The sequence below is a fragment of the Thamnophis sirtalis genome, unplaced genomic scaffold, assembly GCF_051295495.1.
Source record: "Thamnophis sirtalis isolate CommonGarterSnake01/CBP01778 unplaced genomic scaffold, rThaSir2_p1.2 scaffold_3, whole genome shotgun sequence".
Lineage (NCBI taxonomy): Eukaryota > Metazoa > Chordata > Lepidosauria > Squamata > Natricidae > Thamnophis > Thamnophis sirtalis.
Window position 1 is genome coordinate 116,929,740 of NW_028261383.1, and position 12,058 is coordinate 116,941,797.

A 12,058-nucleotide genomic window follows, 5' to 3' on the forward strand; every position below is an offset into this window, starting at 1 on the left:
TATCGCATCTCTCCCACCAGCATTGAGATGGACCCTGGGAAAGTGAAGGCGGTCACTGAGTGGGAAGCGCCCCGAATGCGCAGACAGTTGCAAAATTTTTTGGGTTTTGCTAACTTCTATCGTCAATTCATCCCTTCTTTTGCCAAAATTGCGCTTCCTATCACCAATCTGCTGAAGTCAAAGGGTGGGCCTAAACCTAAGCCTAGCAAACCTTTGGATTGGACCATGGAATGCCAAGCGGCTTTCGAAAAACTTAAACGCCTTTTTGCTGCGGAACCGGTCCTGAAGCATCCCGACATAGATAAGCCTTTCGTCGTCCAAGCTGATGCCAGTGATGTCGCCATTGGTGCCATCTTGCTACAAGCCAACGACCAAGGTAATTTGCAACCATGCGGTTACACCTCACGCAAACTCACGGACACTGAAAGGCATTGGGCCGTTTGGGAGAAGGAGGCGTTTGCGGTGCGGTGGGCCCTGACCACATGGCGCCATTTTCTGGAAGGCGCTAAACACCCTTTTGAGATGTGGACTGATCATAAGAACTTAGAAGCATTGAGAACCCCGCGCCATCTGTCCCCTAAACAAATGCGGTGGGCCCAACATTTCAACCGTTTCAATTTCACGCTCAAATACATCCTTGGGGGGAAAAATTTCATGGCGGATGCTTTGTCCAGACTCCCTCAATACAACTGCTCGAAACTGAGCATTGTTCAACCAGTTGTTCCCACCTCCAGCCTGGCGGCTCTGGTGGTCACTCGCCAGCAAGCGCATTCGAAGATGGACATGCCTCAAGATTTTCTCTTTGACCTCAAACGCGCCCTTCCCCAGGACGACTGGTTCCAGGGGCATCAGGATGAGTGTACGATGAGGGATGATCTACCATGGATTGGAGCCAAGCTTTATGTCCCCGCCTCTCTTCGTCTCGTCATCCTCCAACACGCTCATGATTCCAAATTGGCGGGTCACTTTGGCTTCGTGAAAACTTTACATCTCGTAAAGAGGCAATTCTGGTGGCCCTCTTTGAAAAAGGACATTGAACAGTATGTTGCTAGTTGTCCGGTTTGTGCGGCCGCCAAAAGGCCACCTGGGAAACCGCAAGGGCTGCTCCAATCTGTGGCATGGCCTGTTGCCCCATGGAAAGAAATTTCGATGGACTTCATTGTCGAGCTTCCTGAGAGCCAGGGGCACACCGTCATTTGGGTCATTACGGACTTAATTTTCCAAACAGGTTCATTTTATCCCTTGCCACAAAATTCCTTCCGCTAAGGCTCTCGCTAAGCTCTTCATTTCCCACGTTTACCGGTTGCATGGAGTGCCTGATCGTATCATTTCTGATAGGAGTGTCCAATTCACCTCAACCTTCTGGAAGGAATTTCTTAAACGCATTGGCTCCGCCCAGGGCCTTAGCTCCGCCCACCATCCTCAGACTAACGGGGCCTGTAAGAGGACTAATTCTGTTCTAGAACAGTATTTACGTTGTTTCATTAATTATCAGCAAGATGATTGGGTGGACTTGTTGCCGCACGCTGAAGTCGCCTACAACAATTCTGTTCATTCCAGCACTGGTTTTACCCCTTTCCAGGTTGTTTTTGGTCAGGACTTTGTTCCTATTCCAGAGTTGCCTCGTGACCAACCGCAAGTTTCTTCCGTCGCTGACTGGAGTGAGCATCTCAGCCGTATTTGGCCTTTGACTCTTGCTACGTTGGATGCCGCTCATCACGCTCATAAGAAGCAAGCTGATAAGAAGCGTACGCAACCTTATCAGTACAAGGAGGGCGACTTGGTCTACTTGTCCACAAAGTTCCTTCAGACCACACAAAAGTCCAAGAAATTGGGGCCTAAGTATGTCGGTCCTTTCCCCATCCTCAAAATCATCAATCCTGTTTCCGTTCGTTTGCAGCTGCCTAAGCATCTCGACCGTGTTCATCCCGTGTTCCACGTTAACCTCATTAAGCCTGTTCGTGTTTCAACTTTACGTCCGCCTGTGACTCCTCCACCTGCTCCTTTGTTGATTGATGGCGAACAACACTTTGAAGTCCGTGAAATTCTGGACTCCCGCAAGCGGCATAACCGCATCCAGTACTTAGTGGCTTGGAAACATTTTCCCCCCTCCCATACGGAATGGGTTGACAAGTCCCATGTTCGTGCTCCACGGCTGCTTCGGAAGTTTTATGCTGCTTATCCTGACAAGCCTTAATTTTCTCTTCCCCCCCTCCCCTTTTCTCTTCTGTGTTTTGTTGTTCGTCTGTTTGTTTGTGATTTTTTTCGTTTTACAGGCCTGATCGCCTTTTTCCGGAGGACGGCCGGATGTCAGCTTCTGCTTTGCTATCGCTTCAGCTGCCATGAAACGGGGAGGGAGGGCATGGTATTTGGGAGGGGTTACTCATTGTGCTAGTGGAAGGTTCTGGAGTTCACCGACTGATCAGACTGCGCATGCGTGGGTGTTTCCCACCAGGTCTAACGGCACTGACATTCCATCTTCATGATGCCTTTTGAAGTTATCTTGCACCTGACATTTGGAAGACTTATGATTGGGCTGGGACTGTGATGCCAAGGGGTGGGGAATGGGCTATTCTATATATCAACTGCTTTCGCGCCTAATTAATCAGACTTCGCTATGCATTGCCTTTAACCATTTTTAATTAGTAAAAGTACATTTGATTTCTACGCTTGGAGTCTCATGGTCTTTCTTTCCTAATTAACTAATGGAGAGGAGCTGACAGCAACAAATGAGAATAATCAAAGAAAAGAGCTTTACTTCATTGATCCAGAGTGTCTTGTAGTACTGAACAGCAAATTTTCTGCTGAGTTTGTCTGCTATCAAATTTCAATAAGTACCATAAATATCAGCTAATTTTGAAGTCTTAGACCTTTCAGAATATTCTTTCAATATTTTGAACTGACTGAAACTGCCAAGCACTATTACATTTGTTGATCTGATCCTTCTGAAATAAATTAGGGAATGTGCTGTTCTGCTAAATGAGTTATTGCATAAGCAAGTCTTTTTTACCATCACTAAAGCTGGCCATATCCAAACAATGAATGTGACTATTGGAGGTACAATTCCTCCTCCTAATACAATTAGGCATCTTCCTAAGGGCCAAATACTTTTACTGATCTAACTATGTAACTCTTGGCATACGACTCATAACATCCACGAGAGAAAATTATTCATAAAACGAGCAGAAAGATCATCTCTGATTTGTAAAAGAAGGTCAATTTCTTCCTCATAATGACCATGATGGAGAATTGGAGTATTTGAATTGGCTGGATCAAAGTAGGCACTAAATAGAGAGTAGCTTAAGAATAAGCTACATAAAGCCAGGAAAATACAGTTTTTGAAATGGGTGTTAAACAAATATAAAAAATTATGGAGACAGGACAGAATATGTTTCAAAGTAAAAGACTCAGTTCATGTTGGGTTCTTCTGTTTTATAAACATTAAAACTTAACCAACCTTGAAGAGATTTCCAAAGTCTACCCAGTCACATTTCAGGGGAATTCTTCCTGCATGAACTATCTTTTCCTGATGACCCCACTAGTGAAAGTGAAACACAATTCACTCTTCATAAAGAGTAGAACAAGGCAAACGCAAGAAACATTTTAATTTGCAGATTGTCTAGAATTCAGGACATGGACTAATCAAGAAAGTAGCTGGAGGTATGCACATTAATTGAAGAATTAGATGAAGCAATTATTTTAGATATATTTTTCCAAAAATGCATATGTGATCCTAATATAAGATCTTAAATTCTAAGGAAATCCTTCTTGCTGAATTATAGGTGCTGTGGATAATTGGGCTGAGGTTTTTTTTTCTCCTGCTAAAATAGATAAAAGCAGGCCTACCCACCGGTAAAAGGTTTACAGTACTGAATTCAATACCTTAACAAGCTGGTGACAGGAAAAATCTTAAGACTCACAGAATTCAAAAGTTATTTGGGTTATCTGAAGGACTGCCTCTTCCCAGTTACATCTTCTCTAGAGTTGGTATTCAGCAGGTTCTGACAAGTTCTGGAGAACCAGTAGCGGAAATTTTGAGTAGTTTGGAGAACCAATAAATATCACCTCTGACTGGCTCCACCCCCATCTATTCTCTGCCTCCCGAGTCCCAGCTGATTGGGAGGAAATGGGGATTTTGCAGTAACCTTCTCCTGGAGTGGGGACAGAATGGAGATTTTACAGTATCCTTCCAGCCACACCACCAAGGCATGCCAAGCCGTGCCACACCCCTTAAGCCACGCTAACAGAACCAGTAGTAAAAACAAATTGAATCCCACCACTGATCTGCTCATTCATCAGATCAGGCAAGAGAAGGGTGCTGGAGGTGAGGGGGAGGTTTTCCATCTCTCAGGAACTGCACATGGTGACCCAAGGAAGCAGGATTTCTCCTTATGGAACATTCTCCTCCATCAGCTCAGTCAGCTCAGCTCTATCCCTCCTTATTTTCCAGAAATCCCTCAACACCTGGTTTTGTCGTGAAAGGACTGGTCACTTTTTGAGGCTGCTCTTCTGCTAATTGAATTGTGTATGTGTGAATCTGTGTTTGCGTATGTGAATATGATTGGTTTCAGCATGTTATTTTTATACTTTCTTTGCAATACGTGAGCAGCAGTAGATATAATTCATACCTTTTTTAAATGAAAATTATCAGTACTTTTGATCAGTGATGTCATCAAAGTAAACAAACACGTGCTGATTACGTCACCAGATCATGTCCCCTAAGCGGAAGTGACGTACACAGCCCCCACCTTCCGGATGTGACGTGCATACCCCTCCTCCCCGGCTGGGGTGTGCATAATTGACCCCACGTGGTGCAGGTTTCACAAGATCATAACCCTAGCCGGATATGTCTAATCGCCTAAGCCTATCATGATGAGTAACCCTAACAGATAAGTTGTTGTGCAATATCCTAACCCTATTTTTTCAGATAAGACGTGTTGAAACTTACCCCATCAAGAAAGATGCCAAGACTCTGTGTACATGATTAGTTTAACCCTAGATTAATTCTATGGACATTCAAGGGTGGTGGGAGTGGGGTTGTGAAATAAGAAAAATGTTTTTTATTTGTAATCAATCACCTAAGGGCTGCATTTAAACCCACTTTTTTCCCTAGAAGGAATTTATTTCTAGCAATGTTGGTTTTAATTTTTGTTGAGACATGGGGTCTGCATTTAACCATTTTTTTTCTAAAAGGTATTTATTTCTAGGTAGATTGAAGCCCGCCAACAGGAAAAGACAAGGAATATTAACAGGAATTAAAATGTTCACAATAGGCAACCCCGCCAGGTTGCATGCAGTGGATAAGCCTGTTCATTCATGCCTGGGATATGCCCTGACATGCCTTACTCGCCCACCCACCCCACTCCTCTGTGATTCCAGGCATGCGCAAGAGACATGTGTGGGACATGTCCAGACATGTCTTACCCACCCCACCCCTCCCCTGTGATTCTGCGCATGCGCAAGGCACACTTGTCATTACAAGAGCTGGTTAGTTTGCCTTAATTTCAGCAGTCTCTTGAAGATGGCAACCTCTGATTCCAAAGATGTTTTTAAAACAACAGCAAAAGCCAGCATCAAATGCTCTGACACAAGACCCCTGCCACCAGAATGCAACAAACCCTGTTGCAAGGGGTATGATAAAGAAAGTTTTTTATTCAGACCTGTTTTGCATGGCTGCAGCATGGAGTGTTGTAATTTTAACGATGATGTGCAGAGTACTTACCGGACAGTATGTGAAACAGCGAATGATGCTTCATTATCACCCTGCAATAGTAAGTAAATATGTTTTTTTATTTATGATGTTGTAAATGACACTGGAGTGGATAACTCACTAACAAGATGCGCTTTATATTTTGCAGACTCCAAAATAATAACTCCTAGACAGCAAACTCTTCAAGACACCCCGATTTTATATTCCAGTGCTATTTGCTGCGGTCATAAAGCTTCTGCAGATTTTTATGATCTAGACTATAACTGGGGTTCTGAGCTATCCCAGAGATCACGATATCTAAACAGTGAGTTAAAGAGTTGCAATCTGTGTAAAGACTGGTTTGCTTGCAGCTGCGGACATGATTTGTGGAATACAGACTCAATGAATTCTAAAATAGCATGTTATGCACCTCTATATTCTGCTTCTGATAGTGATGATGAGGGATATTTTTCTGATGGAGGGGGCATAACCCTCTGAACTCTGTATAGTCAATAAAAGATTGTGTTAGTGTCAATGCTTGCCCCATTTGTCAGTGTTCTTTCAATATAATGAAGCATGAAAAAATTCTAAGCCATATTTATTATACTCCAGGATATGTAGGGAGTTATGGAGGAGTAAATACCCTTTTCCAGGAAGTTAGAAAACATGATAAAAACATGACCATGAAGCAAGTCAAGACGTGGCTGTCAGGGCAAGATGTTTATACGCTTCATAAGCCTGCAAGAATTAATTTTCCTAGAAATAAAACAGTAGTGTCTGGCTTAGATCATCAATGGCAGGCCGACCTCATAGATGTCTCCAAAATTTCTAAAGAAAACCATGGAAAAAAATACATCTTAGCAGTTATCGATGTGTTATCTAAATATGCCTGGGCCTCCCCTTTATCTGATAAATCAGGGAGGGAAGTTACATCCGCCTTCCAGAATATCTTTAAAACAGGACGTGCACCCCGAAAAATACAGACAGATGCAGGTAAAGAGTTCTTGAATACGGTGCTGAAGAAACTTTTAGCACGTTATGGCATTCATCATTTTGTTACACATAGTGAAACTAAAGCAGCAGTTATAGAGAGGTTTAATAGAACCCTAAAAAACAAACTCTGGAGATATTTCACAGCTAGAAATACCCACCGGTATGTGGACATTTTGGCAGACATTCTTCAGGGGTACAATAGCACTTACCATCGTAGCATTGGGACTGCTCCTAAAACCGTAAATTTGTCTAACGAAAGGGATGTGTGGCTGAGACTTTATGGGGTAACTTTAAAAAGTAAAAGAAAGGAAAAATGTCTTAAGGCGGGGGATCATGTCAGGGTATCTAGACTGAAGGGTAAATTTGAAAAGGGGTATCAGCAAACCTATACGGATGAGATATTCATTGTCAAAGAACTGGGGACAAGGGGGGAAAGAGTGGTGTATAGATTAAATGATTATGCGGGTGACCCGGTAGAGGGGGCTTTTTACTTTGAGGAGCTCCAAAAAGTTCCAGCTGACCAACAGCGTATATACAGAATAGAGAAAATTATCCAAAAAAGAGGGCAGGGGAGACACAGAGAGTTTCTAGTCAAATGGAATGGCTGGCCAGAGAAGTTCAACAGTTGGGTTAAGGCTACTGAAGTACAACATCTTTGAAATGTCAGATTTTTACATCACCCTCCCCAGCAATGCATCAGCAGCAATTTTCCCCAAAACAAAAATTCTAATTTTACTATTCAATTAGCGAGATCGTTGGATCTTTCAGGGCCGTGGGAAGTAGGTCTAGCAGAGATACAATATCCACATAGCTGGCATACATTAACATCTCCTGGATATTTTGAAATTGCTAATGAGAGAAAGAAATGGCATTTTTCTTTGAGAAGCGGGTACTATAATAGCATCCGACAACTGTTAGAAAATATGAATAAACTTATATCAAATGCCAAGGATGGACCTAAGACAACCCTACATTATGATTCAGTGGGTCGGAAAATTAATCTTAAAGGAGATGAACCGCATACCATTCTAGTTAGCGGTGAACTTGGACATCTGTTAGGTATGTTCCCTGGACTCAGCACCTTATATGTTTACACAGACATTGTAGAGCTCCAGGTAATAGGTGACTTCTATGTGCCGTTACTACACTGTGTACCTGTGCAGGGGCAAGACAATGATTTCATAACTATGACCTATGACCGTCCACATTATGTGCCAGTCAGCAAACATCACATCGATACCATTACTATAGAAATCAAAACCGACCAGGACAAAAACGTGCATTTTTATCACGGGAAGGTGATTGTCAAGCTTCATTTTAGGCCTCGGAAAAGTGAAGGATGGTTGTAAACAAGGAGCACGGGAGACCTCAAGACTATGTGGCTTACTACAGGGCACAAGCTGGGGGCGGCCTTCCAGGCTTCCGAGGAGCCCCCATTATGTACGGGACCGGTTTAGGAGGGTTGTTCCGTGGACTTTTTCAAAAAGCAATGCCTTTTTTGAGGCGAGGATTAGAAATCATAAAACCGCATGTGAAATCTGCTGCCAAAAACATTGCCAGAGATGTTGCGGGTTGAGAATGGGCAGGATGGATCAGGGCTGGCCATAGCCAGGAAGAATTACACAACGGGCCCGCCTATTCCGTTTAAAAAGAGAAGACTTGTTAAAAAGCCCCATCAATGTTCCCTCTAATTTTTTTTCAGTGTGTGCGGAAAAGTATAGTATTTGAGCAGCACATTTTCATGCCTGAGCACCTGAATTTTTTTCGTTTCAAACATTTTTTATTTCATTTTCATTTTCCTTTATACAATCACTTAAATACTGTGCAGTTAAAAAAAAGCAATAAACACAACTCATAACACTTCTATCCTTCATACACCCTTTCTTCTACCCCTCCAACTTTCATTTCTCCCCTCCAACAATCCCCTCTTCTACTTCCCCTCCCCGTCAACCATTCCTTTCTCCCCTTCCCACCATCTCACCCTCCTTACATTCCCTTCTCACTCCCTCTTAATTCCTCCCTCTTCTTTCCCTCTACTCCTCACTTCGGTGTATTTTTACTATTCATTGGTCTATTCGTTTTGTAATTTACACTAAAATTATAAGAAAAAAAAATTTTAAGGGAAAAGAAAAAAAAGAAAGAAAAAGAAAAAAGCAACAGTATCCAAGTGCATTCATTGTTTTAAAAATTTAATCTATATTTCCACCCTCCCCCCTCCCCCCCCATGAACCCCCCTCCCAGACCCCCTTCCGACTTCCCAGATCCCATTCCCGACATCGTTCCTTATCAAGCAGAGTCTGGAGTATATTGAAACCAGATAGATTAAAAGTTAAAAAACAATAAAAAGTAAAAAGTAAAAAATAAAGGAAAAAAAAGAATAATTAAAAAAAATAAAAGGGGGAACCCCCCCCCAAAAAAAGAAAAATCAATAAACTCTCTACCTTAAACTCAGCTTCCCATCAATATTAACACTTAAACAATGTACATCATTCCTAATCTCAATTAATTTATTACTTGCAGGATTTCAAACTATGTTGAAACCAAGTGAGTTAATCAAATAAAATTCTACTCTAGATAGGGACCTTGTCCCTTTATCTAAATATGTATCCATTTCCAAACCTTTAATATATCCCTTTTACCTCTTTCTCTATAAAGCAACTTAAACACCTCAAATATTTCTCTCGGTTTCTGTTCCAACTCCACTCATCCTGCCTCTACCCGTGTCCATATATATATTTTATTATCATCCGTACACCTCCCCTATTTGCTCCGCCCTCCTTCAAGCTCCCTGAATATATTCTTCCAAACTTATGTTCAAATAAAAATTACTATAAAAGTCAGCTTACTTTCTGGCTCAAAATAATCTCTAATTAATCCTTCACTACCCTCCCATCTGTGCCACCCTTCCCAACTCGATTCAACCTAAACCACAATCCGAAAGCGTCACAATCTCCGCCTTCCCCACCCTAGAGAATAAAACATAAGCAGTTTATGTAAAAGTTCCAAGTTGTCCATCAAGTCTTTTTTTTTAAGTCCCATACAATATAATTTCCGAGATGATCAGCATCATTTCTTACAGCCTTAATGTCTCTTGATCGGTATAGCGCTATGCCATTTTCTACAAGACATAGTCACAGAGTGTTATTCAAGTTAAGATTAAGCAAATGTTTTGAAAGCATAACAAAATCCTTGTTCTCTGCTCTGCTGCCCTTCCGAAGGGGAAAAACGATGGCTCCCGTCTTGTAGTTGTGTGATTGGTTATTTCTGTTGTACTTCTCCTTGTATTTGTCCAAGTCCGGGTAATTCAGGAAGTCCCGCCTTTAAAATCTTATGATAAAAGTCTCGGGCTTCACAAGCTGAGTTGAGGCGATGTTTCTGATCGTCAAGTGTGACTGTAATACCAAATGGCGCTTCCCATCTGTACTGTATCTGATTATCTCTAAGTTCTTTAGTTAAAAAAGCATAGTCTCTCCTGGCTTTTAACATCTGGGGAGGCACCTCTTTAAAAACCATCAGATCCTGTCCATCAATTCGCAGCCGGTTGTTGTAGAACTCTTGTAGTATCGCGTTTCTGGATTCTTTTGTAGCAAAATATATAACCACATCTCTCGGAAGCTGTCTCTGTTTTGCTGTCCACGAATTATGGCGGTAAATTTTTTGGATCTGCCAATCAAAGTTGAGTCCCGGACCGCCCACCACACGACTGAAAGCCTCAAAAAAGGTCTGCTTCAGATCCTCCTGTTCGTTTTCACGCAATCCCCTAACTCTTATTGCAAACGCAGTCTTTTTATAATTTGTCATAACAAGTTGTCTCTCTGCCTTTTCAATTTCCTGTTGCAACTTTTCGATTTTAGATGTCAGATTAAAATTGTCTTGTTCCAAAAGTTCCAATTTGTCCTCCATTCCTGCAATGTAATCTGTCATCACGGTTATCACTCCGATGGTATCCTTCCTTGTTTGGGCAATCTTAGCATCAAATTTATCACATAGTTCCGAAATAAATTGCATTATTTCCTCTCTAAATTCTCTGAGAGTTTCAAAAAGAAATTCTTTCGTTAACAGATCTCCAGTAGGGTGCGTAGAAGGCAAAGACTGTGGCTTTATAGCGATTACTTGTGATGTATTGTTAAGAAAACGCTTAGAATTTTTTAACTTGGGAGCCATTATAAAAGAACAAAAGCGAACAAACAAAGTCTCTGCACACCTTGATTTGCAATAAAATACTTTGAGTAAACTTTGGCAATTAGTAAAGAGAAGTCTTCAGAAAAACAGGGCTGATTAAATATATCAACTGAAAAACAGTTTTTGTAAGATTGAAGCTGATATTTTAAATAGTAATAAACAAAAAAGGATTTCAGGAATGGTCACTGCCTGGACCGATTTTAAATAGCTTAAATTTGTTCTGAGGGGGGAGGACGACCTGCCTTGGGCTGAAAAAAACAGCTGAGAAGATCTGGCTGGAGTAAAAAAAAAAAAAGCTCAGCTTTGTGTTGAACCTCTTCTCCGTTCACAGCGAAAAACAAAAGGCTGTGAATTTCAAGGAGATTCTAACGACTGAGCTCCTCCCTGCCCCTTTCTGCCTAAAAGGGGAGATATCTATAGATCTTTTAGATATACAGACCAGAACTCTGAGGGGAGCTCCGTTGAGCCCCCGATGACGATAGGCTCCTCCCCCAGAAGCCCCTGAATTTTTTTCACAGATGTTTCACACAGCAATTGATTTATAGGATCCGAATTGGAATGGAGAAAAATGGTTGTGTGTGTGTGTGTGTGTGTGTGTGTGTGTGTGTGTGTGTGTGTTTGAGTGAGCGAGGGATCCAGTAAGGGAACTGCGCCTATTTAGGAAAGAAGGTAAATTATTGCAAACATGATCAATCGAAGATAAGTATGGGGACAGGTTGGGCAGTAGAGAGAAAGTGATAAAAGAGTGGGAGAGAGGAAGAAAAAAAGAGGGAAGAGAGACAGAAAGAGACAGAGAAGGACAAAGAAAGTGACAGAAGAGTGGGAAAGAAGGAGAGAGAAAAAGAGACAAAGAGAAAGAGGGTGAAAGAGACAGAAAGAGACAAAGAGGAGAGAGAAGGAGAAAGTGACAGAAGAATGGAAAAGAGGGAGAGAGAAAGAGAAGAGAGACAAAGAGAAAGAGGATGAGAGAGACAGAGAGAGAAGAGAGGAAGAGGAAAGAGTAAGAGAGAACATCTCATTTCAACCCTGAGGTACAAATATTCTCTTTGATTGGTAATTTTATTTGTCCATTTACTATCCAATACTCTCATTTCTCCTTAAATTCATCAAGAATTCCCTTCTTTTTATTGAATTTATCACAATACCATGAGAACAACTTTTTCAGCATAGCTTTACAGCTATTTAAAATATATA

General features: G+C 41.7%; 1 long non-coding RNA gene across 1 annotated transcript; it reads left to right on the forward strand.

Moving 5' to 3' along the window:
* Positions 1 to 5,178: 5,178 nt before the first annotated feature.
* Positions 5,179 to 6,224, forward strand: LOC148048128 (uncharacterized). Its single transcript, XR_015695795.1, has 2 exons — positions 5,179 to 5,771; positions 5,859 to 6,224. It is a non-coding gene; the product is annotated as an uncharacterized LOC148048128 (long non-coding RNA).
* Positions 6,225 to 12,058: the final 5,834 nt, after the last annotated feature.